The following is a 23,847-nucleotide window of genomic DNA, read 5'->3' as shown; positions in this document are numbered from 1 at the left end:
ATAGGAAACAGAAATTTCAGATTGCTAAAAAGATGAACTGTAAAATATAATAATAATGTAATCACAGCATGTGCAAAAAACATATACAGTGGAACCTCGGTTTATGAACACCTCGGTTTATGAATTTTCGGTTTATGAACGCCGCGGACCTATCTGGAACGGATTAATTCACTTTCCATTACTTTTAATGGGAAAGTTCGCTTCAGTTTATGAACGCTTCAGTTTATGAACAGACTTCCGGAACCAATTACACCCATGTTTCAGTTTATGAACGCTTCAGTTTAAGTACTCCGCGGACCCGTCTGGAACGGATTAATCCACTTTCCATTACTTTCAATGGGAAAGTTTGCTTCAGTTTATGAACGGTTACTCCGCGGACTGTCTGGAACGGATTAATCCACTTTCCATTACTTTCAATGGGAAAGTTCGCTTCAGTTTATGAACGCTTCAGTTTATGAACAGACTTTCGGAACCAATTGTGTTCATAAACCGAGGTACCACTGTAATGACATGAATAAGAAGGAAAAACTCAGCATAGCTCGTTAATTTTCTCAATATTTGTTGAATACCTGGAATCCCAGATGTGTTTCAGCTTGGTCTGCTTCTCTCAGTGGCATGTATTCCTGTACAGCAGTTCCTTATGCATAAGTTCTACATACAAAAATAAATAAATTGTTTTATTAAAAAATATAATGAACAAATTGACCATTTATCTTCACAATACTTAAAATAATAATGTGCTCATCATTTATCTTAAGATAGCTTGCAATGATTTGCAGAATCACTGGTTAAGAAAAGTATATTACAATCATATTAAAAAGAATCATTTTTTGTATACACACATATATAAACACACATTCACAACACACTCAGCAATATACAAACATGGAATTTGATAGGTCCTGTAAGATCATGCAAAGGTTCTGCTGAGGTTATTATACCTAACACAACATGCATACCTGATTTCACAATTGTAATCAGGTGTACAACTGCATTGCTTAGCCATTCCATGGCTTCTGAAAAAACTTACATTCACCTGTATTCTGTGAACATATATATTAATACAGCATAAAATCAACAATGGCAAGACATTTACTAACATTATTTTCAATAAGCATACATCTTCAGTTTCCTACATAACAAACATCCATTCTAATTTTTTTATTAAATCCATTTAGAACTATAGCATTTAATTCATAGACCCACCTGATTTACTTACTTTTTAATTGTGTAATGGTTTCCTTGAACCCCATGCTTTCTCAACACAGGTTCTCCAGCACTTTGAATTGATCCCAAATAAGAGTTAAAACCATAAGCACAAACCACAATTATAAATGTGTATTGTAATTGTGATATGGCCCTCACTCTCTGGATCATCCCCTTGTCGCGGTGAGTGGGTTTGCATGTTCCTATGACCCCTGTGAGCGAAGCCATCGGGAATCTCATACTCCCAGCAGGGTCACCCAAGGTGGTAAGGTCAAAGGGAAGGAGCTAGACAAAGAATGATCCAAGAAGTCCTCAACGGCAGAACAGGCGGGTGATAACAAGCGGTATGTTACAACGGCTGTGAAGGCAGATGAAGGCTGCAGCAGATAGGAATCTACTGGTTTGTCATGACTACTTCATGCCATCAGAACAGAGCCCAACTGCGAAGACTGTGCATTGGTCTGCGTGCACTGATCTACACACATAAAACAAATTCACACACAGGTGTCTTCCAAAAACCCAACCCAAACCCCCAAAGTCCCATGGCGATCGGCAAATGGTAACGGGGACAGGATCGTGAAATCTGGAAGCCCCTAGTCATGAACCGGCACATGGGCGGTGGATATAGATCCAGTCGTTCTGACTCAAGGAACGAGGCAGTTGAGCAGCTCGGCAGCTGTATCCATGACTGAGCAGCGCTTTTTAGGATCCACTCTGCTCACCCCAAAAAGGGGGAGGGGCTAGAAAAGGTGCCCTAAACATAGTCTGCCTCCCTTTTCCCCTGACTGGATTACCGCGCCCAGTGGGGTCACCACCTAGCAGTCGTAAAAGACAATTGAACTTTGGAACATGGAATATCCGGACTTTGTCAGATAACACAGACAGCAAGCGTCCTGAACGCAGAACTGCCATCATTGCAAGAGAGCAGCGACGTTTTAACATCAATATCGCAGGGCTTCAAGAGACTCGAAGAGCAGGTGAGGGACAACTGAAGGAAGAAAAAGGAGGCTACACATTCTTCTGGAAAGGTCTATCTGAACAAGAACATTGAATACATGGGGTAGGCTTCACTATCAAAAACGACCTTGTGAAGCTCCTGTCAGAAGTCCCTACCAGCATTAATGAGCAACTCTCAACCCTTTGAATAAAGCTCTCCAAAAACCAACAGGCTACTATTATAAGCGCTTATGCACCAACACTGGATGCCGATGAATACATTAAAGAAAAATTTTACTCTCATCTGGATACCGTCCTATCAGAGATGCCTATGGAAGATAAGATTATCCTCCTGGGTGATTTTAATGCAAGAGTGGGTGATTTTAAGGCAAGATTTCGATTTGTGGCCTGGGACTATTGGGAAAGAAGGAGTTGGCAACAGCAACCAGAACAGAATCTTACTTTTGACAATATGTGCAGCGCACAACCTTGTTATCACCAACACACTCTTTCGACAGAAAAATAAATTTAAAACTTCATGGAGGCATCCTCGATCAAACCACTGGCATCTCTTAGACTATGTTATTGTCTGTGCTAAAGATCGCCATGATGTGCTCCTTACCAGAGCTATGACAAGCGCCGATAACTGCTGGACAGATCACTAATACGCTCCACGATGGCTATCAAGATTATACCTCAACGCAGACTTCAAGGAAGGAAACCAAGGCGTAAAATGAACACTCAAGCCCTTCAAGATCCCATTAAGTGGGATTGCTTCCAAATGACTCTTAAGGACCATCTGCCTTCAGAATTCCCTAATAACATTGAGGAACACTGAACCAAGCTAAAAACATCCATTATTGCAGCCTATGAACAAACTATTGGATACCAAACCAAGAAACACCAGGACTGGTTTGATGAGAATGACAGTGAGATTGAACACATGATTGACAAGAAAAGGAAGGCCTTTCAAATCTGGCAAAGAGATAGAAACTGTGCCACTAAGAAAAAAACCTATGCCAATGCTAAGGCTGAGGTCCAAAGAAGAACCAGAGAACTAAAAAACACCTGGTGGATAAAAAAAAGCTGGTGGTCAACAAAAGAGGTTTAAAGACTGTCTCAAGGCAAATCTTTAAAAATGTAGTATAAACACCGACAACTGGGAAACACTGGCCCGCGAGCGCTCCAGTTGGAGAACGGCCTTTACCAAAGGTGTCATGGGCTTTGAAGAAAATTGATCTCAGGACGCAAGGGAGAAATGTGCTAAGAGGAAGGCACGCTTGGCAAATCCACACCATGATCAACTCCCGCCCGGAAACCAATGTCCCCACTGTGGAATGACGTGCAGATCCAGAATTGGCCTCCACAGTCACTTACGGACTCATTGTTAAAACCGTGTTTATGGAAGACAATCTTACTCGGCTACAAGTGATCACCAAAGAAGAAGAAGAAGAAGATGGCCCTGATTGCATACATATTAAGGAAAGAAACTGCACTCAAACTGATATAGACATCTGAACCTAAGAAATACTATTTTCTAAAAACACTCACTCACTCACAAGGAATATTTTTTGCTACAACTCTCTTCCTCCTTTCTTGTTCCTAAAAGGCGCAACAAGCTCATTATTCAAGCTTGTCAAACCCACGTTCTGGCCTATGAGGCAGGGAACTGTCTATTTATTTATTTATTTATTTATTTATTCATTCATTCATTAATTTAAAATATTTGCATACTGCTTTTAATTAAAAATATATAAACAGTTTGCAACCACCATACACATATACAATAGAAAGCATGTAAAATTTAAAATTGGAGATCAGCTAGGCATTACAGTAATTCCTTAACTGAGTGCAGAAGCTAGGTGGCATACAAATGTTTTCTGCAGACATTTAAAGGCCAGAACAGAAAGTGACTGCTGAATCTCTGCTGGCACAGCATTCTCCAGGACCAGGCCGAGGACATTAAAGGCTTGGTTTCCTGCTGCTGTCAGATGAGCCTCGCCAACTCAAGGTTTCCTATGCACCATGTAGCAAGTCTTTAGGAAATCCAAAATATGGCATCCTACATGGATTTCCAAGTTAATGACCCAAATCACCAGTGTATCTTCTTATTTCATTTGGAAAAGAGCTGGTGCGTGACAGCTTCGTGATGCAAAACTTGCTCTATTCTATACGTTTCTTCTACTCTGCTCCTAAACCACAGAAAGAAAATGTTCTGCTGTTCTCATTAAATATATCCTTACTTATTCTTTTTTGTCTCTGTATCTTGAGAAGTCAGGCCACCTCCAATTTCTTTCACCAAGTTACTTGTTTTCCTGTTAAATGGGTTCCCTCAACAAAAAAAGGGTTGAAAACCACTGATTTCAACAACGGAAAGTAACCTGTTGAGACAGGTTTGTCTGCAGCGACCTGCCTGCTGCTGAAAACTATAAGCCTGGGTCAAGTTTGCCTCTCTCTTGCAGAAAATGATCAAGCAGACAGCACAAGTAATCCTCGTATTAGATAGATTTTCTAGAGTCAGTCCAGTCAGGGTTTAGAACTGAGATTAAGTGAGAGGCCACATTGTTTTGTCCCTATTCACAAACTGGGGTGCAGGGCCGCCTCTAGGGGTAGGCTGGATGGTGCGGGGCCGGCAGGGGGGCGCTGCGTGGCATGCTGCGCCCGCCCACCAGGGCGAGGGTGCCGGAGCGATCTCCGCACCACGGCGCCCGACATGCTTGAGATGGCCCTGATGGGGTGTGTGGGTGTGTAAGGGAGAGAGAGAAGAGACAGACAAAGACAGATACAGGGACAGAGAGAAAGAAACTGTTCACTCTTCTGGGCCTTTCAGCAGCTTTTGATGAACTGATCATCAAATTCTTCAGGAGTATATGGCACTGCCTGACAGTCCATCTGTTCCCAATTGCTGGACTGCTGCCAAAAGAGGGCTCTTTAGGATGGCAGCTCCACCCCACTAGTCTTTGTCCTGTGTGGCACAACAAGGGTTTGACTTAATCTCCTGAGCTTTTCAATATCAACACCTGCTCTTAAAAAACAATGTTTTTCAGTTTACTTGTGAAGTTTTATTGCTTGCTGGAAGTGGTTTCTTCCAATTATTGTTGTAACTTTTATATTTTGAGTAGCACTTGGATTTTCCTTTAAAAACTGCAGACAAATGGTACAGAAATGCTAAATAAACGAAATAAACATTCTTGCAGTTATAAAGACTCTTTGGATCCCATCCAATGCGTACTTAGATGTCGTCATTTAATTGCCACAGTAGTAATTCACTCACCATTACCATTTGTATTGTAACAGTTACAATTTTGATGGGGAATTAGAAGTCTTTTATATATATTTCCCCAAATCTCATCAACAAACTACACCAATTTTCCCTCCATATGCTCTTTTTTATGTCATTAATGGCTGGAGGCAACCTCCCACTCACCTATTTCAATGTCGCACATGTAATCCAGTTCTCCCGATAAGCAGCTGTTCTCTTTCCTGACATTATACAGAGTTACTCAGAACTCACAATTTGCACTCGGAAATGGTGAAGGTCAATCTCAGAACTAAGGATAGGGAACAAGACAGTCAGCTAAGGCTGCAGTCTTAAGGATGCTTACTTGGAGATAAGTGCCGCTAATATCAAAAGGGCTGGCCTCCACACAAGAACCTTCAGAATCAGCTTGTAAAACTGAACATATATTCATGTTTTGGATGCAGTTCACAGTAAGCAGATAAGAATTAACCATGCACAGAACCAAGAACCGTGGAAGGAGAGAGAATATGGAGCATCTGAAAACCCCTTCACTGCCATAGCAATTTGGCAACTATCCTGGTTTAAAGACAACTGCAGATCTGTGTGGAGACTGCGGTAAGCAGAACATGCCCCAACTATGCAGCCGACTCCTCCTTCTCAAGAAACATATGCAGATAATAAAAAGAGGCTTTGTTTCATTAATAAAAAAGAGGTCACTACTATTGTCAAACACTAGAATATTTTCAGTACTAGAGAATAGGGAATTCAGTATGAGAATAGGGAAAACATAAAATAGATGAGTGCTGATGAAACGTACATACTGTACTGCATTTTCCCCCTGCATTGCAACCCACCCCTGGAATTATCATCCAGGTCCTCTAGGTCAACTTCTCCCAATCTGGTGTCCTCACGTTATGGACTTCAACTCCCAGTTTTCCAAGTTGGCTGGAGCTGATGGGAGTACAAAACACATGAAGGACACCATGTTGAGGGATATGCATTTTTGTACTCTTTACTTGGCTGGAGAAGCGCATTGCAAAATTCAGAGAAGTGCAAATTTAGAAGGATGCCTGTGCTTCACACTGCATATTTGTTTCAGAAAGTGCAGATTAGGTAGGTTCACCTTTAAATGTGAATTGTATTTGATTCCCCCCCCCCCAACCCTAGCTTCTGTTAAAGGAAGAGGCCCAGAAACAAAGTTGACAAACCCTAGATCTCTAGAATATACAGAACTTACAGTACTGCTGCACAAAATTTAGGGGTAGCCCAGTCAGAATAAATGCAGAATTCACAACAGGAAAACATCATCACTGGGACTAACCAAAGCATAACAAAGTAGCTTTCAAGTTTTTGTAACATTTTGGTCGGTCACAATATATTGCCGTATTGTGGGTACTTCTGTCACTTGATATGGTTATCTATGGGTTGTTGTTGTTGTTGTTTGCATGAATTAAGATGAGACTAGATATTCTTTTTCTTTAGCAAGCATAATACTGGTGGAAATAACAGAACTCACCTTATATAAGGCAGAGCTCAACCTGTCACTGAACACAGGTCCTAACATTGAGCTGTTGCAACAGCTATTACTTATTATGCACCCTGGAGTTGCTGCTTCTTCCCTGGTGGAGCCACTGTGATTTTAACACATGTGGAACAGGCAGATATTCAATAAGTGCAGATTTATCCACAAAAGTGAGTCAAACTTCTACTAGCTCCCTGCCAGCAGGTACCAACAGAAAAAGAAAGAAAGAAAGAAAGAAAGAAAGAAAGAAAGAAAGAAAGAAAGAGGAGTTTCATAGACCAAACTTACACAATAATAGTGTCACAAAACAGCTCCTAGGTCCACAGCATTAAAGCCACATTTGTTCCTCAATGCAAGGGGCTATTTATTAGTACCAAAAGATGTTTGGCGGGTGTGGCAAATATTGACTAATGATGTGCATGTATTCTGTTTAGTTTTAGGTCGTGAATTTTTGGGTTTAGTACATGTATGTATTCTCTGCCCTAGGACCATCAGGTGAAGGGCAGATGCTAATGCACATAAGAAGAGGAGGAGGAGGAGGAGGAGGAGGAGGAGGAGGAGGAGGAGGAGGAGGAGAAGAAGAAGAAGAAGAAGAAGAAGAAGAAGAAGAAGAAGAAGAAGAAGAAGAAGAAGAAGAAGAAGAAGAGGAAGAGGAAGAAGAAGAAGAGTTTGGATTTGATATTCCGCTTTATCACTACCCGAAGGAGTCTCAAAGTGCTAACAATCTCCTTTCCCGCCCTCACAACAAACACTCTGTGAGGCTGAGAGACTTCAAAGAAGTGTGACTAGCCCAAGGTCACCCAGCAGCTATATGTGGAGGAGCGGGGAATCAAACCCAGTTCACCAGATTACAACTCCATTGCTCCTAAGCACTACACCACACTAGCTCAATGTGAAATAAAAATTTCTGCTGCTATTTTTATCTACAATGCTGCTTTTAGATTGCATGGTTTTAAGTTTGCATTTTCTTTGATATAGATTGCATTTGTTATATGCTACTCCCTGAGCTATGGTTTTCCCAGTAGTGATGTAGGGAAGTGAGAGCTGGACCATAAAGAAGGCTGATCGCTGAAGAATTGATGCTTTTGAATTATGGTGCTGGAGGAGACTCTTGAGAGTCCCATAGACTGCAAGAAGATCAAACCTATCCATTCTTAAGGAAATCAGCCCTGAGTGCTCACTGGAAGGACAGATCCTGAAGCTGAGGCTCCAATACTTTGGCCACCTCATGAGAAGAGAAGACTCCCTGGAAAAGACCCTGATGTTGTGAAAGGTGGAGGGCACAAGGAGAAGGGGATGACAGAGGATGAGATGGTTGGACAGTCTTCTCGAAGCCACCAACATGAGTCTGACCAAGCTGCGGGAGGCAGTAGAAGACAGGAGTGCCTGACGTGCTCTGGTCCATGGGGTCATGAAGAGTCGGACACGACTAAACGACTAAACAACAACAACTCCCTGAGAAGAAGACTGGGTAACAGGACCACTTCACATTTTTACACATGAATCAGGAGGACAGCTGCTTCTTACCAGCTTCTGATAAAGTGGAGCTGTGGGTGGGGATTTTCATCCCAACAGGAGTGTTCCAGACAGTAGTGTAGTGGCAAATGCAGAAGTTCAGGTCCCTTCATGACTGTCACAGCCATGGCACCTCGCAGTCACACCCATTCTAAGATTATACAATAATCTGATAATTATACAATAAGAATCAGGGGTGCATCACTGTGATCAATGTTGCATTTCAGCAATATCTACCGGTACTATTTTTCGTGCACATACAAGGGCAAATTCCTTGGAGTGCTCCAATAACATATTTCAGAGTGACTTAAGTTGTGTTTTCCATGAAGTACCATTGTAGGCTACATATCAGAACCCGCATGCAGACACATGCCTAGGATCCCTTGCACCCTTGGCAAGGAGCTGCATGGGCTCCTCCAAAGCTTGGAGAGACCATGGATCAGAAATTTCAAAAGTTTGTGCTATGGCAGCGTTTCTCAACCGCTGTTCCGTGGCACACTAGTGTGCCGCGAGACGCTGGCTGGTGTGCCGCGACGTGCGGCGACGAGAAGGGCGATTTGAATTGTCACGTGCCTGGCGGCCGCCAATAACCAACACTGACCCGCCAGAAAGCAATATTTGGCAAGTGTTTCTTACAGTCATAATTATAATATAGGGCGGCACAGAGTTAAATTTTTTAACTTTTTTAATGGTGGTGTGCCTCGTGATTTTTTTCACGGAACAAGTGTGCCGTGGCCCAAAAAAGGTTGAGAAACACTGTGCTATGGCACCTTTCCTCTGCAGCCATCGGGGTCACGTCTGCTCTGCTCCACCTCTCCTTCCCCTCCTCCTCCTCTTACATTGGTCCTTCTGCCCGGGTGAGTGGGCAGGCTCAAAGCAACTCTGAGCCAGAGTGATAAGATGAGATTTTTGCACACACACACGGGCCTGCACCCTTGGTGGGGGCCAACCTAACCAACCCCTAGGTACACTTCTGCCTTCATACTATTCTCTTGAAATTCAAGTGCCTTGTGTTTTCATTTTTCTTAAAATCTTTGGAGCATACTGTGGCTAAAAATCTCCCTTTTCATGCTGATTAACCAGCTCTAGAATGCTGGAGACAGGACCCTGCTACAGAAATAATAGCAGATCTTTGACCCCTCCAAACCCCAAACCACCAGAGGTACCAGAATCCCAGCAATGCATGACCTCCTCCTCAGTAACTCTTCCACATCCTCAAGGGTCTCCTTAACCCCCTGTGCAGATTGAGTGCCTATCCTTTTACATGAATGAAATATTTATTCCAAACTCAGAAATTTTCATTGTGTAGCCATCATCACCCTGAGGCAAGTTGTAAATAGCATTCGCTAGACATTCCAGGAGAACAGCTGGCTGCAAGTTGCTTTATCCTTTCACCCCTTACCTTTATTCCCAGAGTCAGGCTCCCTCCCCTTAACCCCATTTGGCATCAGTGGCAGTAGCAACACTACAGCTAGTTGCGAATCACACCGAGGTTATGAACACAGACTTAGCGGCTAGTGTGCAAGACAGTGTTTGTAAGGGAGACAGGAGCCATCTGTGAAGTTGGATCTCTTCAGGATGGGGTGAGGTGACAAATTAAATAAACAAGGAAACCTTTACAGGCAGGCTGTTTTTGTCTTCTAGCTTGCAAAAGTTCACCAGGAAGAAGAGTAAGAATTCATTAAGATCTGTATTAGAGGTGTTTTTTCCAGGTGATTCCACCTGCAGAAGGGAAGAGACCCTAGTGATAACCTTTATTTAAAATTTCTTAGATCCCAATTACTCTATGTAGATTATGTATTAAATGCCAAGGCATTGTACTAAATTTTAGCAAAGCCTGCCTTTTGTTGCTATGTTGCATAGATTAAACAGATTCCAGACTCAAAAGCAAAACAAAGCCCAAGCCCAAGCCCAAGCCAGATAATGCTATTTCAATCAGCTCTCCACAAGCACCACACACGGTTGTCCTTAACATTGGGGGTGGGGTGGGGGAATTGTTAAAGAGTCATGATCAATCACAGAGAACTTTCGGGTAGGGTGGGGAGGGGAAACCAAAACAAAATTCCTGAATTGCACTCAGAAACCAATGTTCTGGTTTTCAAAGAACTGGTAGAATGTGTTCCTGGTCACAAGCTGTGCCAAGTAGACAGACAGCTGGATTCTGTTCCAAGACACAAAACGTTCTATTCAAAGTGTATGCAGCTAGAATAACCAGCCATCAAAATGACTTTTGTAACAGCTTTCTCCACTATCAGACTCAGGTGGGGGGGGAGTATTTCACAGCAGTGGACTGATCACTTAATGTGAAAGAATTTGGGGTGGTTTTTTTATTTAAAAAGATCAAATGGGTGTACAATGCATATCAAAGAAATGAAAGACTCGACAAATTATCAGCAGGTGAGTACACAGTTCGCTCCACAACTGGAATAGCATGCAATCTTGATGGCACTGAAGCAAGCCCATTCCCGAATTGGAAAGATGCCTTATGTAAGTGAGACCTGCAACAAAATGTTGCAATATCTACTTGCCCCCTTAGGGACCCAGGTGGCGCTGTGGTTAAACCACTGAGCCTAGGGCTTGCTGACCAGAAGGTCGGTGGTTCGAATCCCTGTGACGGGGTGAGCTCCCGTTGCTTGGTCCCAGCTCCTGCCAACCTAGCAGTTCGAAAGCACATCAAAATGCAAGTAGATAAATAGGAACCGCTACAGCGGGAAGGTAAACGGCGTTTCCATGTGCTGCTCTGGTTTGCCAGAAGTGGCTTTGTCATGCTGGCCACATGACCTGGAAGCTATACGCCGGCTCCCTCGGCCAATAATGCGAGATGAGCGCGCAACCCCAGAGTCGGTCACGACTGGACCTAATGGTCAGGGGTCCCTTTACCTTTACTTGCCCCCTAACAGGAGTGGTCCTTATTGGGGTTCCAGCTGGCCATGGCCTCCTCCAGGAGACCATTCCATGCCCCCTCCCTTCATTTTATATTTTTATTCTTTCTTTTCTCTTTTCCACTGTTCCGACACTGAACAATCTGTGGCCATTAAGTCTGCTCAGTACTCAATGGGCTTTTCCCTTTTAGTTGCAGTTCTCCTCTTAGGTTTTGGGGGCTCCTAAAACCATTTTTGTGCTTCTGCAAACCCTGTAGTTCCCCTGGACATACTGATATCACCCTTCTTATTTCCCAGATTTCCTGTTTTGGCTCCACTTCCATCAGCAGTCAACACTCGAGTTTGTTATTAGAGGGACTGATTGATAGCATCATTTTGCAATCTAGCTAGTACGTAGTCTCCAATGGGGAAAAGTTACAAGCCATACTGCTGATGCAGCCCCAACAGTTGGTACAAGTACCTCGTAAAGCTGTAGACAGACAGTCAAGGGCACAGTCCTAAAAACATTAACTAGGGAACTCAGTGGGAATGACTTATCATAAAAACAAAGTTTAGGACTGGAGCCTGCAAGATTCACCTAGGCCTAGGAATGGATGGATGGATAAGTCAGATTTGATTTTTCTCCATTTCTCATTTTTCCAATCTTACATTCAGTTCTCCACATGTCCACATCAGTTTGCAATGAAAAAAGTTCTCAAAAAATGCACTAGTGTTTTAGTGTGAATTTTTCCTGAAGTACATTTTTTAATTCAACTTTGCCTAATATGCACATTTTGCCGGAGCAATTTCCCCTTATACAATGCATTTCTGCATGCTATTTTCATTTATATGCACATTTCCCCCTAGTATATGCATCTTTGCATACTTTACTTGGATGGAGAACTGTATTGCAAACTTCAGAGAAGTGTGAATTTCAAAGGATGGCTGTGTTTCAGTTCAAATATTGTTTCAGAAATTGAGAATTAAGTAGGTTTGCCTTTAAATGGAAACTGAATTGAATTCCTCTCCCATCTCTACTTAAGCTAAAGGGCTTTAGGGGGTAACTATAGCATGTAACAAGGGGAGCAGTGCCAATTCCAGCTTGTGGGGGGGGGTATCCCCAGGCAAGAACCATTATTTCCTGCCACCTTGATCGGGCCCACCTTGCATCTATCTCCATTGCCTATTCTCTAGGATTGGACTCTTCTTCTGGGTCCAATATGCAGAGCAGTCCAAAGGCAGAGGATAATGTAAGCAGAAGCTCCTCCTTCTGCAGCTGCTGTCATGGCTCCCTCGCTTACAGAGCACAGATAAACAGGCTGTGAGAGCAATTGAGGGTCAAGGGGTTCTCTGTTGAGACACAGGCCTTGGCAGGTCTCCAACAATGTTGATCCCTGATGCTTGCTGTGATGGAGAGAGACAACAGCTACCCAAGTTAAAAAACAACAACAACTGTGTGGACGTTTTTAGTATGCATTTTGACTGGGGCTAACAACATTTGGTTGGTATTACCTAGGCAACTGATTTATACCAAGTCAGATCATTTGTCCACGTAGCTCAGGATTGTCTACATTGGCTGGGTGAAGCTCCAGGGTTTTAAACAAGGATCTTTCTCTCCTCTACCAGGGGAGACTGGGAATTGAATCCGGGACCTTTAAAGGCAAGTGCTTTAAGATGAAGCTATGACCCCCCCCCTTCTTTCTTCACCACATGGTTTGTTTGTTTTTAAAGGCCCCAATTAATCAGGCATTACAATGCCTGGTAACCAGGCAAAACGTAGAGACGTTCAATTAAATCATGCTGTATTATGGAGCTGTGCTGTTCCTAGTTCATTTCAGGCAGACAAAATGGGGGGGTCATTGCGGTGCAGGGCTTAACCATAGTTGCCAAGTTTTCCCTTTTCTCGCGAGGAAGCCTATTCAGCATAATGAAATTTCCCTTTAAAAAAGGGAGAACTTGGCAGCTATGGGCTTAACGCAGGCATAGGCAAACTTAGCACTCCAGATGTTTTGGGACTACAATTCCCATCATCCCTGACCACTGGACCTGTTAGCTAGGGATCATGGGAATTGTAGTCCCAAAACATCTGGAGGGCCGAGTTTGGGGGTGCCTGGCTTAACGCACCAAGGCACGCTCTAGGACAGGCAGCCTTCTAATCTCTTCCTCATGGAAGAAGCTCCTCAAGAGGAGGAGAGGGAGCCCTAGTTAGGGCAGTGAGGGAGAAGAGTAGTGGGCCAGGAATCAGCAAGCCCTTCTTGCAGAAGCTTTGAAGCATGCACATCATGTAGGGAGCAGAGTTTGTTGCCTCTTTTCACCAACATCTAGAAGTGGATCCTTTAATAAGCAAAAGCATAGACTCGGCAAATAAGACAACACCATCTGACTGCACTCTGCTTTCTACTTGAGAACATAAGGAAAGCCTACTGAATCAAGCCAATGGCCCATCCAGTCCAGCATCTTCAGAGTAGCTAGCAAGATGCCTGTGGGAAGTCTGAAAGCAGGGCTTGAGTGCAACAGTACTCTGCCCACTTTTTCTGTCTCTTTTTAAGGCAATGGCTTGTCTAGGTGGGCTAAAAGGAAGAAAACAGGAAGTACGGTATGTTCTATTTCCATCAGAATCTTTGGTTTTACTCATATACAAATTTCTGAAAAGGCTAATCAGTTAAGATTAATATGAACCATTGCCTAATATTGCTTTAAAATCAAATGGAACTCCTAGTTTGGGGTTTTTAAAAGTTAAAATATTGTTTGACATTTAAAGCTATAGCCCAGCATTGCTTATATAAATGTTTCTAAAGAAAACATTGAAAGGAAAATATAGGGTCTCATTGTAGGGTCTCCGCTGTAACCCAGAGAACTTTTATTCACTGAAGTCAGTGGGACTTGCACTTGAATAAACATGCCTACAATTGCATTGTTACAGTTTTCACACAACACTTTCTATAGCTAAACTCAGCTGAGATTTGTTCGTGGAACTACTATGACAGATGTCTTGGGAAGCAGCACACTCAATCTGCATGCTGTACTGTCTGTAGCTGGATGTTTTCCAGATTCACCAACTGCTTGCCAAGCTTTTCTTTCAGAAACATTAAGTCACCAGCTGTAGTCCACCAATAATTTGAGGTCACAGGTTTCCTACCCATGCTCTATATCATTATATCCGACACTGAGCAAAATGACATGGATTGGGGACAATGCATGAAGCTGCATAGAGGGGAAGATTCCACCAGGTGCTTTTTTCCTATCGCTACGATTCCATGATGAGAAAAGTGGTAAAATTAACTCTACACATTGAACCGAACAGCCTGAACTATAAACAAATCGACCACCAGCAGTCCAGAGAAACACACAGACTTTACCTGACATCTAAAAGATAATAGATGAAGCACTAGCTGGGTAGTTATGGTGAATAAGTCCCTCAAATGGGGTGTAACTAGAGAAAATGCCCTCTTTCTAATGGCCAGTCACCTAACTTCCACCAGTGATGGACCTGGAGAAAATCCTCCAATGATCTCACACGCTGAACAGGTACACAGGACAGCAGACAGTTCTTTATGAATACTAAATGACACCATACTGGTTGATAGGATGGCTCCATTTCTGTTTACAATTATGCTTCACAGCACCACCTCCAAGCACATGTAAGAGACAGCACTGCCTAGGGCAGTGTTTCCCAACCAGTGTGCCTCCAGATGTTTTGGGACTACAACTCCCATCATTCCTGACCACTGGTCTTGCTAGCTAGGGATGATGGGAGTTGTAGTCCCAAAACATCTGGAGGCACACTGGTTGGGAAACACTGGCCTAGGGTAACCAAAGGTGACTTGCTTGGTGGGGCAGTGCCGCTCTCACAACACTGGTGTCGCTGATGTGTACAACAGGGCAGCAGTGAGTTTGGAGCTGTGTAGGTACACTGGCAGGAGCTCCAGATTTCTTCCACAGGTGCATCTTCACAACCCCATCCTCGCCATGGCCCTACCCCACCCCATCATGGGATTCAGAAGCACACTGGTATCTGGAGGGCAGCAGCACTCCACCTCCTCCTGAGTGTAGCAGACTAAAACCGGAGAGATCTACTGTAGGTTCAAATTTGGATTCAGCCATGAAGACCACCAGATGGCCTTGGGTCACTCTCTCAATCTAATCTACTTCACAAGGTTGTTGAGAAGACAAAATGAGAGGAAGACCTTGTAAGCCACACTGAACTCTGTGGGGGAATGTTCAATAAAAATGGAATATGTAAAATGTGTCATTTCTATGTGCAATGCCAGCATAATGATTTGTAATGGTGCACTATCCTAGCACAGCAGTAATAGCTCAAATCCATGCACATTCACACAGATATAAGTTTGAAGGTGTTCAAAGTGCCATAACACTTATTTGAAAGGCTTTCGTTGTAGAATACATTGATTTCTAATGCTGCTGTTTTTTAAAACTTCAGTTCAGGGTTTTTTAATAAAAAATATTTCACTTATTAATATTCTCATGAAGGTGTGACAGTGGTCAACAAGATTTTAAGCAAATCATCATTTGCTCCAGGATTTATGTTCATAGCTGCCAAGTTCTCCCTTTTTTTAAGGGAAATTCCCTTATGCTGAATAGGCTTCCTCGCGAGAAAAGGGAAAACTTGGCAGCTATGTTTATGTTAGGGGGCAGGACTTTGGTTTGGAGGGGCAGAACTGAGCTATCTGTGACCAGGGGCGTAGGAAGGGTGGGTGGAGGGGGCGGGCTGCCCCGGGTGCCACTCTGGGAGGGGTGACAAGATGGCTCCTGCCTCCCCCCAGCTGTAGAGCGGCCGAGGGCACGCGCAGTCTGTATGGGCGCCGCTCTCATGCGCCATCCGTACAGGCTGCTGTTCTCGCGCACCGTACATATGGGCTGCCGCTTGCATGGTGACCACACAGGCTGCTGCATGTGCGGCGACTGTACATACTGCGCATGTGCGGCAATCGCCACACATGCGCAGTCCTATGGGATGCCACTCACATGGCAGCATGTACGGTCGCCGTGCAAGCAGCAGCCTGTACGGCCTGTGGAACGCCCTCCCATCAGATGTCAAAGAGATTAACAACTATAGTACCTGACATTTAGAAAACATCTGAAGGCAGCCCTGTTTAGGGAAGTTTTTAATGTGTGACATTTTAATGTATTTTTAATCTTTGTTGGAAGCCGCCCAGAGTGGCTGGAGAAACCCAGCCAGATGGGCGGGGTACAAATAATAAATTATTATTATTATTATTATTATTATTATTAGGAAGGTCCTTATCTCCCTAGTCAAAAAGAGGGGCATTTCCTTAGTGAGAAACTGGGTGAAAACGGTGCTTGGAAAGTTCACTCCGAAAAGGAAGTAGTTTGAGTTCAAGTTCATCTTATCTAAAAGGAGCTGGTTCCAGATTAAGTTTGCCCTTCTACAAAATGAACTACCGTATTTTTCTGTGTATAAGACACTCCCATGTATAAGATGCCCCCTATTTTCAGGGACTTCAAGTTAAGAAAACACCCCTCAGCACTACCTGTGTATAAGACGAGCCCCAATTTTAAACCTAAAAAAAAAAACCCTAGTCTTATACACTGAAAAATATGGTAGTTCAGTTCAAGTTTATCCAAATTAACTTTTTGGTTCATAAAAAGTTTGTCTTTCGCATTCAGAATGTTACAAGCTGCTGTGATGAAGTAAAGGGTCTAAAAGTAAATTGGGACCATAATCAATAATCATATAATAAAATGTTTGACAGACGGAATATTGACAGGTGATGCTTTCCCTAAAATTGTATTTCAAACATGCTAGCACAGGCTTACCCTGTTTAATTTCTGTTTGCCACACAGCTGTTAATGGCACAAGGCATCATGCACTTGGTACCTGTACTTTGTGCTGAAAGTTGCCAGTATTGGAGGACAGTGAAATTCTTCAGCAAGGAAAATACAAGAAATGCCTCATGTTCCTTCTGTTGGTTGCTTAACCATGGTGATTAAGTCGCTAAGCAACCTTAGAAACAGCAGCACCTACATATCAACCTAATAAGCCTTAGAACATTTCTCCCACAGTTTGCTTTCTAACTTTTTAAATATATGTCTGATTGACTTACTTTTTGTTTTAAATGAAATCTAGGACTGGAGGGAGGGAACAAACATGAATTGTTCATAATTTTACACCAAAATGAACCTTTCATTCACCCAGCAAGTACTGGAACTACTTTCAAGTATAGTTCAGAGATGTTTGAAGTATGTAGTGAACTTTGTTCAAATAAACTAGTTAATTCCAAGAACTGGATTGAAATTAGTGGTTTCGGGGTAGGGTGGGGTTGTTGTTATTGCATTGCTCTTATTCAGTTGATTTGTTTTTCTGCACCTGATTATTGGTTAGTTGGTTAAAAAAAAAACTGAAGTGAGAATTGTATGCCTAAAGTGATATGGTGAATGTAAGGAGAGTGTGATTGCTGTTCATATTTATTTTACTATGTTCATCGTTTGAGATACTTATTGTTACTTAATTGTGTTACTTGAAATGTGGGAGTAGTAGTAGCAGGCTTTGAATGTGGAATTAGTATTACCGTATATTTCATATTACCTTAGTTTTTTGTTGTTGTTGGGATATGTAAACCACTTAGAGGTTTCTGTTGAAATATGAAGGAGTATATAAGCAAAATCAATCAACCTTTCAATCCATAAATCCGAAATTCTGGTTGCTAAATTGGCTGGCAAACAATAGTGTGTGCTCCTACTTCTGAATTGAATTAATGACAAAAGTAAAATGCAAGTTACTTATTTGAAGTACATGTACTTAACCATTTTATCCCACTGACCTCTATTCAATGGGACAGAACTAGATTGTGCAACCTGCAGCTTGAACTACAAAGGATTTCAGGTTGGGTGTTGCTGGTTTTCTTTTTTTAAAAAAAACAAAACACTGTATGAACTATTTACCTGCCCTTCACCCCATTAATATTGCATTACTGTTCACTAGGCTACTTTTAAAGTCAAGAGCAAGATCCCAATGTCAGTGATGTAGCATAGTTGTTCATCAGATCATCCAAATAAACTACCTACATATTTTCACACATGATTTAGTCTTACCACAATTTAACTAGAGATTATACATTTAAACGCAAGTAAACCTACATAAAAATAAAACAAAAACAAAAAATCACATAAAAATAAAATAGTAAAAACACTTCTAAAGAAGCAAGTAAAGTAGCAGATTAAAACTGGCAAGTCAATGAGTTGAAAAAGAAGAAAAATGTTCCATAATTCAGGCGGCTTTCTACATTAACCATCCACCTAGCCTCAGAAGGTGAAGTATGAGATAAAACTATTGGACTAAGACCTTAATTGCTAAAAAAGAAAAGAAAAAGTGAAGCTGGAGGGGCTCTCCAGAAATAAGTCCATGACCACCCCACTCAACGAAGCGAGAAAAACTTGCTCCAACCTCCAAAAGTACCTCCCAGACCCCACCACCCACTTTCTCTCAGCTACTTTTTGTAAGCCATAATGGGCAAGAGTTAGGGGAATAGGTGAGAGCCAGCAGCTCTTCAAGCATGCCTTGTACATCCATAACTTAAATTTGTCCATACAATACTAACCAGATAGATCTATAGGCTTATTCCTGCAACTGAATAACTGGAGATGGGGCATAAGCAAATGATTTTATTTGAAAAATATCTACCAAGGGCGCTGCAATTGGTTTTTGAAGATAATTTGCCCGAGGGCCGAGATTGAGAAAATGTCTTATAATTTAGAAAAGCTCCACTAGGCTAAGGCAGCACAGGTACAATATTAGCAGAGAACAGAAAAGTATTGCTTTTTCCACACTACCTTTACCACAAAGTAGTCCTTCAAATGGTTCTAGCCAGTGTTTCATCTGACTTGTTATGAGCTTTTACTCCATCTGTATCCCAGTTAATCCACCAGCTGATTCCCAAGCTCCCTGGAAAACAAGGGAGCTGATATGGGTCTAACCAGTAGGACAGAACACCTAAGAAAGCCTGGGTTTATTACTCAGAATAACTCCAAATTCCAGAGACTGGCCAGGGTATCAGCAAGGATGCAAGCCATGTCAGCAAGAAAATCTCCCAGGGCAATTTGAAAACCATTGGATCCATCAGATGCCAAAGGTAATATGAAAAAGTCCTTCAGCTCCCAAAACATTAAGGTCACCAATAGCCTAAAAATTACTGAGGAGGGGAGTGACCTACAGCCTTCAAAATGTCCCTGAGTCAGAACAACATCTGGAAGGCCCAATGTTCCCCATTCCAGTGTTACCAGATAACCATGACAAGGAAATAGTTAAAAATGTGCATACACACACACACACACACACACACACACACACACTATACAACTGATCACAACCACTGAGTATGTGCCCTACTACATGTGAAAGGGCCCAGATGACTTGTAACAACCCCATGGTTGTCTTGGTGACAATGAAGTCCTGAGCTATATCTGTCAGGAGGACCCTGACATGGATGTTGAAATTCACCAAGACCATTAGCAGAGATACTGTTGGGCAGCAGGATAGATGATACAGTACACCAAAAAGGGTCCTTAAAAACTGTCATTCTGTCCAGCCAGGTGAGATGGTATCAAAAATAGACTATGGCAATGGCAGTCAATGTGGTGCCCTCCAAGCATCTGGAGAGTGCTGTGTTGACTATCCTAGACAAAAGAGAGAGGTCTCCAATTTCCAGCAAGATCAACAGCCTCATCCAGGCTCGGGTCCTGGGTGGCATTCAAGAACAGCAGCACCAAGCATAAAGGTTTGCTGACAACACAATCTGGGTTTCTTTGGGAGGGAAACAGAACAAATAAGGGGAAAGCTCTTAAATATCTAACCCTTACTCCTTCAACAAACCACCTGTCTTGCACCACAATATATCTCCAGTCCTTACTCATAATATTGGAATGGGGTACCTACATCCTATAACACAAATCTAAAGGAAGCACAACCATGATATTTAAAACATGAATTGACAAACAGTGAGTAAGCTGTAAAAATTGGATGTTTAAAAATATCAGCTGTTAAAATTAGCAACAGACATAAATTTGATGGCAAAACAAATATAAGTCATTTACTAGAAAGTAAATAATCTGAACTCCATGACTTTTTCCATGAGACTGTTTTTATTAAGGGGCATCGATGCATGGTTACTGAGAACCATTGGGCTCAAGCAGATTGACTTCTGAATAAGTATGCATAGGATTACAGCTCTATTTTGCATTTTTCAGATCTGTAAATCTGTATTTAAAAACAACAACAATGCAGGCAAATCAGTTCAACTGCAGCTCTCTTCTGGTTTTTATCCTACACTATCAGCATTATGAAGGGATGAGTTCCAGACCAAAGCAGCAGACCTACACAAGTTTTCCTTGTGTAGGACTGTACCATTAAACCCTGTAGATGGAATTTACTTCCAAGAAAATATGCAAAGTATTGCACTGATTAAGGCATTCTCAGGATAAGTGTTCTCTGCCAGCTATCCTTAATTCAGTCCTAGAGACTGGAACCCTACAACTTGGAATTTTGTCCCACTGAAATCAACGGAGTAAATCTGCATAGAATCTGTCTATATTACTAGAAAGCAAACAGGATACTGCATGTATTATTGAGTCCAGTAAAATTTGCGGAGTTGGGCTATGTATTCAGGATAGGAATGTTTTCCTGAGTGTTCTGGAACAATTCCCTAGTTCCCTGAATAGGACTTCCGGGCAAGTAGCTACAGTACTGTACAGACTTTGGCACTTCTGCAACCACCTTCCTCCTACTTCAAATTTACATCCGTAAATTTAGGACCCAGTAGCGATATCATGCACAGTTCTTTTGTTTGTTTGTTTGTTTGTTTGTTTGTTTGTTTGTTTGTTTTACACTAAATATACTTCTTTCTCCCTCACATCTGTACTTGGTAGTTTGCATCTGGGGGAAAAGCAACCCAATGTACTCGTTCGTACCGTACCGTAAAGGCCATCCTCATTCACCCACCCACCAAAGAACCATGAACCCCAAAGAGCGCCAAGAACAAAAATGTTGCAGGAAGGGGCGGAGGAGGAATACCCTCCTGCCGATTCCCTTTATTTATATTTTAATTCCCCCTGTCCGCCTCCCGTCGGAGAGAAGCGCCTGTCACCTCCAACTGTCACCACAGCTGCGTGTCTCCGAAAGGGATCCCAAAACTTTACAGCGACACGGAAGAAGACTATCCGTGAGTGCGAGGTAAGGCACGTCCAAAGAAACACACGCGAGTCACTATCTATTGTTTCCAACCCACTTCCTCCCGAAGAGGAACCGCGTTGGTTTAATTCATTCGCCCCCGATGGATCGATTCGCCCCACTCGGAGAGCGTTGAGAAGTCTCTCGCGGCCAGAGGCACGTCGCTCCTCCGCGCGAAGCCTCCTGTTGGCAGAGGGCTGGCCTAGCAAGTTTTGGGGGAAGCGAAGGGCTGGGACCAGGCGCACCGTCTGTTGGCGAATCTGACACCCACATGCAGCCTTCTTCGGGGGGGGGGGGAACCAAGGCTCAGGGCAGGCCACGATCTCCCGTCTGGGTCCTCTCTCCTCCCGCCCCCCGCCCCGCTTTTGCAATCTCCCTTCTCTCCAACTGGGTCAAAAGTGGACTTGCTGGGTCCCTCAGCCAAAAGCAGCCCGATCAAGGAGGCGCATTTTGGACCCAAAGTAGTGACGTTTACTGGGAATGTAAAACCGACCCCACCACCACCACCACCCCTCAACAAGCCCTTCCAAGCGCAGCCCCTTCCTCTCCTGGTGCAGCCCGGCCCGGCCTGCCGTTCCCGGGAGACGAGCGAGCGGCGAACCCCCTCCTTTCCCCGCCCCTGCTTCCCTTCCCCGCCCCGGCCGGGTGTCCCTCGCCGCTTTTTATTAATTATTGTCGCTGTTATTATTGCAACATCCCACCAGAGCAAAGGCAAGCGAAGGCCCCCCTCCCTGCGGGAAGTGCGGTCGCTTCTGTTTCCTTACCGTGCGAGGAGCAGGAAAAGGAGCGCAGGGTCTCGGGGGTCTCGCCGGACCCCCGTCTCTGCCTTTCGTGCCGCCCGCCCCCTCCCGCACAGCTGCTCCGCGAAACTCTCCGAAGGCGATCGGCTTGGCGCTCTCCGGCTGCCTCTCTGGCGCTGGCTCTGAGGAGGAGGAGCGGCCGAGCCGAGGGGCGGAGACAGGGGGCTGGCATGGCGGGTGCCGCCCCTCTTGGCTCGCCGGGCGGGAGGGGCAGAGACCCAGGGGCGTCCGAGCCGCGCTCTTGGGCTCCGTGTCCATTCGGCCCTTCATTCTTCTCGGGCGAGGCGAGCTCTTTCGAGGGGTCTCTGACAGGGAGGGAGGCAGGAGAGGCGCCTTCCTTGCCTCATACTGACTGAGGGGGGGGAAGGGCGTTTTGAGGCGCTCGTGGTCGGAAACGTCCCACTCGCCTCAGTGGGGTTTGGTGGCGCGTCAACGTGGGTCGCCTTTCCGCCTCAGGAAGAGTCCCGGAGAGGGGGAGAAAGAAGTAGGGCAAAGAGTCGTGGCTCTCGCGCGGATTTCGGCCACATTTGAGGGATGGCTGTGCGCGCGTGTGGGTTGGGTGGGTATGAGGGGGGGGGCGGACACGAGCAAAGTAAGCAGCGCAACCTTGTACTCTGGAATACGCTATCGCCGCCAGATTCCGCACGGACAACAGTCCTAACTTAGATTAGGAGAGGCTTTTTGACCACAGGCACTCGTGAAGTGATGTTGAATTTGATGTTGTAAACGGACAGAACAAATACCTTCCTTGCGTTTGTTTGCTTTGCTCCGCACCTAGGAAAATGGGTAGAGGCTTTGCTATGCAGTGCAGTGGGATCACCTCTGCATATTTACTCAGCAGGAAATGTTGACTTCAATGGGATTATTCCCAAATAAACGTGTCCAGGATTGCAGCTTCCCAGTGCAATTCTATGGGACGGCACCACCCCTTATTAGGGTTGCCTAATTTCAAAAAGTAAAATTCCTGACACAAAGCTGAGCTATATATATATATATATATATATATATATATATATATATATATATATATATATACACATATATATATATATACATACCCACCAAAATTGTTGAGCTTTTTGGGGGAAACATTTTGCCAATTCGGCAAAGTCCCCTCCCCCCACGCCATTTTTGCACCCGAAAACCAGGTCATGTCAGGAATTTTCCTGGCGTGTGGCAAGCCTACCTTTGCTGAAGCTAAGCAGGCCTTGGTCTGGTCTGGAAACCACACTTCTGCATGCCTTAGGTTGGCATGATGGATAAATGAGAGTGAGGGCATAGCTGTAACGTTTTATTGGAAGTAGGCTCTACCTTCTTCAGTAGGGATTACTCCCTAGTTAAACTTGTTGAGGGTTTTGCAACAGTGGTAGAAATAGAACTGAGAATATTGCCAGAGTTCCTCTCATGATCACAGATAGACTTGGCCTAGAGCTGGGGTGGGGGTCAAAGGGCAGGGACGGAGTATAGGAGAAAGCAAAGCAGTGGGAGTCAGAAGAGGCTTATTTGAAGATGAAGAGGAAGGACAGAGGGGAAGATGTCAGAGATGGGCTTTTGTTCAGTTG

The 23,847-nt window shown here is 43.7% G+C and overlaps 1 protein-coding gene across 10 annotated transcripts in view; it reads right to left on the bottom strand.

The window, feature by feature from the left end:
* GREB1L (GREB1 like retinoic acid receptor coactivator) overlaps nt 1–22,422 on the bottom strand; it is a 173,353-nt gene extending 150,931 nt beyond the window's left edge. For 9 of the 10 annotated variants that reach the window (XM_035125264.3, XM_035125266.3, XM_088676268.1 and 6 more), the window contains exons 1-2: nt 22,250–22,422; nt 570–651 (exon numbers count right to left, since the gene is read on the bottom strand). The gene's annotated coding sequence lies outside the window, so the exon portion shown is untranslated. The remainder of the gene's footprint in view (nt 1–569; nt 652–22,249) is intronic. The other variant, XM_088676270.1, reaches the window with a different exon arrangement.
* Between the last annotated feature and the right edge of the window lie 1,425 nt (nt 22,423–23,847).

The sequence above is a fragment of the Zootoca vivipara genome, chromosome 8 (assembly GCF_965207765.1).
Source record: "Zootoca vivipara chromosome 8, rZooViv2.hap1.1, whole genome shotgun sequence".
NCBI lineage: Eukaryota > Metazoa > Chordata > Lepidosauria > Squamata > Lacertidae > Zootoca > Zootoca vivipara.
This window is presented reverse-complemented; position numbering and strand designations above follow the sequence as displayed.